Here is a 6,114-nt window from a genome sequence, read left to right as displayed (position 1 = left end):
CGTGTCACTGGTTTCATCTTCACTTCCTTTCACTTACAGTTATTCATTGTGAAGCCATTGCATGCTTGCTTTATCTTTTGTCTTCACAACATGAATGTATGATCTGTTTGGCTTCATAACTTCTTCCTACCTGATCCTTATTACACTGAAGCTGTTTGTCATTGCGCTTTCACTCTATTGAATACATGACCATGGCTGGCCTAGTGTAATCTAACTTCCGCTGCATAGTAATAGGCATAATCTTCACTGTTTGTCTTCATAACTCTCACGTTTTGAAGACTTTCATAAAAATCGCCTATTCACCCCCCTCTAGTCGATATAACGCACTTTCAGTATGCATCAATTTCTATGCTAGGTTGAAGCTTCTGTCACTCTTGCCCTCCAATACATAGTCCTATCAACATACAACTAACCCTATGGTGTGATCCACGCGCGCGCTCATATGATGGGCACGAAAGGACAGCAACATAACCACAAGCAAATTAAATCAATCATAGCAATTCATCAACCACCGATAGGACAACGAAAATCTACTCAGACATCATAGGATGGCAACACATCATTGGATAATAATATGAAGCATAAAGCACCATGTTCAAGTAGAGGGTACAGTGCTACCTCTTGAGCACTATGTTGGTTTTCCCCAAAGAGGAAGGGATGATGCAGCCAAGTAGCGTAAGTATTTCCTTCAGTTTTTGAGAACCAAGGTATCAATCCAGTAGGAGGCTACGCGCGAGTCCCTCGCACCTGCACAAAACAAATAAATACTCGCAAGCAACGTGATAAGGGGTTGTCAATCCCTACACGGCCACTTACGAGAGTGAGATCTGATAGATATGATAAGATAATATTTTTGGTATTTTTGTGATAAAGATGCAAAGTAAAATAAAGGCAAAGTAAAAAAGCAAAGGAAATAACTAAGTAGTAGGAGATTGATATGATAAAGATAGACCCGGGGGCCATAGGTTTCACTAGTGGCTTCTCTCGAGAGCATAAGTATTCTATGGTGGGTGAACAAATTACTGTTGAGCAATTGACAGAATTGAGCATAGTTATGAGAATATCTAGGTGTGATCATTTATATAGGCATCACGTCCGATACAAGTAGACCGACTCCTGCCTGCATCTACTACTATTACTCCACTCATCGACCGTTATCCAGCATGTATCTAGAGTACTAAGTTAATCAAAACAGAGTAACGCCTTAAGCAAGATGACATGATGTAGAGGGATAAACTCATGCAATATGATGAAAACCCCATTTTGTTATCCTCGATGGCAACAATACAATACGTGCCTTGCTGCCCCTACTGTCACTGGGAAAGGACAACGCAAGATTGAACCCAAAGCTAAGCACTTCTCCAATTGCAAGAAAGATCAATCTAGTAGGCCAAACCAAACTGATAATTCGAAGAGACTTGCAAAGATAACCAATCATACATAAAAGAATTCAGAGAAGATTCAAATATTGTTCATAGATAGACTTTATCATAAACCCACAATTCATCAGTCTCAACAAACACATCGCAAAAAGAAGATTACATCGAATAGTTCTCCACAAGAGAGGGGGAGAACATTGTATTGAGATCCAAAAAGAGAGAAGAAGCCATCTACCTAATAACTATGGACCCGTAGGTCTGAGGTAAACTACTCACACTTCATCGCAGGGGCTATGGTGTTGATGTAGAAGCCCTCCGTGATCGATGCCCCTCCGGCGGAGCTCCAGAACAAGCCCCAAGATGGGATCTCGTGGATACAGAAAGTTGCGGCGGTGGAATTAGGTTTTTGGCTCCGTATCTGATCGTTTGGGGGTACGTAGGTATATATAGGAGGAAGGAGTACGTCGGTGGAGCAACAGGGGGCCCATGTGGGTGGAGGGCGCGCCTGGGAGGTAGGCGTGCCCCCTACCTCGTGGCCTCCTCTTTTGTGTCTTGACGTAGGGTCCAAGTCTCCCGGGTCTTGTTCGTTGAGAAAATCACGTTCCCGAAGGTTTCATTCCATTTGGACTCCGTTTGATATTCCTTTTCTTCGAAACCCTAAAACAGGCAAAAAAACAGCAATTCTGGGCTGGGCCTCCGGTTAATAGGTTAGTCCCAAAAATAATATAAAAGTGGATAATAAAGCCCAATAATGTCCAAAACAGTAGATAATATAGCATGGATCAATAAAAAATTATAGATACATTGGAGACGTATCAAGCATCCCCAAGCTTAATTCCTGCTCGTCCTCGAGTAGGTAAATGATAAAAACAGAATTTTTGATGCGGAGTGCTACTTGGCATAATTTTAATGTAATTCTTCTTAATTGTGGTATGAATATTCAGATCCGAAAAGATTCAAGACAAAAGTTCGTATTGACATAGAAATAATAATACTTAGAGCATACTAACAAAGCAATTATGTCTTCTCAAAATAACATGGCCAAAGAAAGTTTATCCCTACAAAATCATATAGTTTAGTCATGCTCCGTTTTCATCACACAAGAATTCTCTCATCATGCACAACCCCGATGACAAGCCAAGCAATTGTTTCATACTTTAGTAATCTCAAACCTATAAATTTTCACACAATATATGAGCGCGAGCCATGGACATAGCACTATGGGTGGAATAGAATATAATGAGGGGGTTATGTGGAGAAGACAAAAAGGAGAAAGTCTCACATCAATGAGGCTAATCAATGGGCTATGGAGATGCCCACTGATTGATGTTGATGCAAGGAGTAGGGATTGCCATGCAGCGGATGCACTAGAGCTATAAATGTATGAAAGCTCAACAAAAGAAACTAAGTGGGTGTGCATCCAACTTGCATGCTCATGAAGACCTAGGGCGCTTGAGGAGGCCCATTGTTGGAATATACAAGCCAAGTTCTATAATGAAAACTCCCACTAGTATATGAAAGTGACAAAATAAGAGACTCTCTATCATGAAGATCATGGTGCTACTTTGAAGCACAAGTGTGGCAAAGGATAGTGACATTGTCCCTTCTCTCTTTTTCTCTCATTTTTTTGGGCCTTCTCTTTTTATGGCCTTTTTTTATATGGCCTTTCTCTTTTTATGGCCTTTTTTATAATTCCTCACTTGGGACAATGCTCTAGAAAAGGATGAGCATCACACTTCTATTTATTTACAACTTGATACTAGAACAAAATATGACTCTATATGAATGCCTCCGGCGGTGTACCGGGATATGTAATGGACCAAGAGTGACATGTATGAAATAATTATGAATGGTGGCTTTGCCACAAATACTATGTCAACTACATGATCATGCTAAGCAATATGACAATAATGAATGTGTCATGATAAACGGAACGGTGGAAAGTTGCATGGCAATATATCTCGGAATGGCTATTGAAATGCCATAATAGGTAGGTATGGTGGCTGTTTTGAGGAATATATAAGGAGGTTTATGTGTGAAAGAGCGTATCATACCACGGGTTTTGGATGCACCGGCGAAGTTTGCGCCAACTCTCAATGTGAGAAAGGGCAATGCACGGTACCGAACAGGCTAGCAAGGATGGAAGGGTGAGAGTGCGTATAATCCATGGACTCAACATTAGTCATAAATAACTCACATACTTATTGCAAAACTCTACAAGTCATCAAAAACCTCGGCACTACGCGCATGCTCCTAGGGGGATAGATTGGTAGGAAAAGACCATCGCTCGTCCCCGACCGCCACTCATAAGGACAATCAAATAACACCTCATGTTTCAAATTTGTTACATAACGTTTACCATACGTGCATGCTACGGGACTTGCAAACTTCAACACAAGCATTTCTCAATTTCACAACTACTCAACTAGCACGACTTTGATATTATTACCTCCATATCTCAAAATAATCATCAAGCATCAAACTTTTCGTAGTATTCAAAACACTCATAAGAAAATTTTACTAATCTTGAATACCTAGCATATTAGGATTTTAAGCAAATAGACTCTCAAAATAATCTAAGTGAAGCATCAGAGATCAATAGTTTCTATAAAACAAATCCACCACCGTGCTCTAAAAGATATAAGTGAAGTACTAGAGCAAAACTATACAACTCAAAAGATATAAGCGAAGCACATAGAGTATTCTAGCAAATTCCAAATCATGTATGGCTCTCTCAAAAGGTGTGTACAGCAAGGATGATTGTGGTAAACTAAAAAGTAAAGACTCAAATCATACAAGACGCTCCAAGCAAAACACATATCATGTGGCGAATAAAAATATAGCTCCAAGTAAAGTTACCGATAGAAGTAGACGAAAGAGGGGATGCCTTCCGGGGCATCCCCAAGCTTTGGCTTTTAGGTGTCCTTATATTATCTTGGGGGTGCCATGGGCATCCCCAAGCTTAGGCTCTTGCCACTCCTTGTTCCATAATCCATCAAATCTTTACCCAAAACTTGAAAACTTCACAACACAAAACTCAAAGTAGAAAATCTCGTGAGCTCTGTTAGCGAAAGAAAACAAAAGACCACTTCAAGGTACTGTAATGAACTCATTCTTTATTTATATTGGTGTTATACCTACTGTATTCCAACTTCTCTATGGTTTATAAACTATTTTACTAGCCATAGATTCATCAAAATAAGCAAACCACACATGAAAAACAGAATCAGTCAAAACAGAACAGTGTGTAGTAATCTGTAGCTAGCGCAATATCTGGAACACCAAAAATTCTAAAATAATTTTCTGGACGTGAGTAATTTATCTATTAATAATCTTCACAAAGAATTAACTAAATAGCACTTTCCAAATAAAAATGGCAGTAGTTCTCGTGAGCGCTAAAGTTTCTGTTTTTTACAGCAAGTGTAACAAGACTTTCCCCAAGTCTTCCCAACGGTTCTACTTGGCACAAACACTAATTAAACACAAAAAACACAACCAAAATAGAGGCTAGATAAATTATTTATTACTAAACAGGAGAAAAAAGCAAGGAATAAAAATAAAATTGGGTTGCCTCCCAACAAGCGCTATCGTTTAACGCCCCTAGCTAGGCATAACAAGCAAGGATAGATCTAGGTATTGCCATCTTTGGTAGGCAATCCATAAGTGGCTCTCATAATAGATTCATAAGGTAATTTAATTTTCTTTCTAGTAAAGTGCTCCATGCCTTTCCTTAATGGAAATTGGAATCTAATATTTCCTTCCTTCATATCAATAATTGCACCAATCGTTCTAAGGAAAGGTCTACCAAGAATAATAGGACATGAAGGATTGCAATCTATGTCAAGAACAATAAAATCAACGGGCACATAATTCCTATTTGCGACAACAAGAACATCATTAATTCTTCCCATAGGTTTCTTAATAGTGGAATCCGCAAGGTGCAAGTTTAATGAGCAATCATCAAAATCGCGGAAACCTAGCAAATCACACAAAGTCTTTGGAATCATGGAAACACTAGCACCCTTAAAAGCAACAAATTCTTCAATTTGTTTGATATCATAGTAACTATAAACACGCTTTGCATAAGAAGATAAGATTTCATTATCATTAAACTCACATAGGTAGGGGAGGTGTTTTTTAGGGTTCTTAGAGCAACAAATAAAATCATGAATTTCACAAAGATTCCAGGCATAACACAGCAATTTGATTATTTGATTCCATAAGAGTTTCCCTTTTTCAGACAAACGGTGACGCAGAAAATGAGCATGCTCATCTAAAGATTTCCCATCAACTAGGCTAGTTGGGGTTTCAGCATGAGCACATAAGGGTCGAAGATGATCTAAGTAGAACACTTTAAGTGGGTCCATATCAATAGATTTTTAGCAAGCAAAGATGCAAGCAAATAGAAGGCACATGGAAACACAAACAAGGATACATACGAGAAGAAGGCAAATAAGGAAAGAGAGGGAGGCTGGAGAGAGAGGGCGAATAAAACGACAAGGGTGAAGTGGGGGAGAGGAAAACGACAGGCAAATGGCAAATAATGTAATGCGGGAAATAAGGGTATGTGATGGGTACTTGGTATATTGACTTTTGCGTAGACCTCCCCGGCAACGACGCCAGAAATCCTTCTTGCTACCTCTTGAGCACTGCATTGGTTTTCCCCTAAGAGGAAGGGATGATGCAGCAAAGTGGCATAAGTATTTCCCTCAGTTTTTGAGAACCAATGTATCAA

This window comes from Triticum urartu, chromosome 7A, assembly GCF_056163025.1.
Source record: "Triticum urartu cultivar PI428250 chromosome 7A, HENAU_Tu73, whole genome shotgun sequence".
NCBI lineage: Eukaryota > Viridiplantae > Streptophyta > Magnoliopsida > Poales > Poaceae > Triticum > Triticum urartu.
This window is presented reverse-complemented; position numbering follows the sequence as displayed.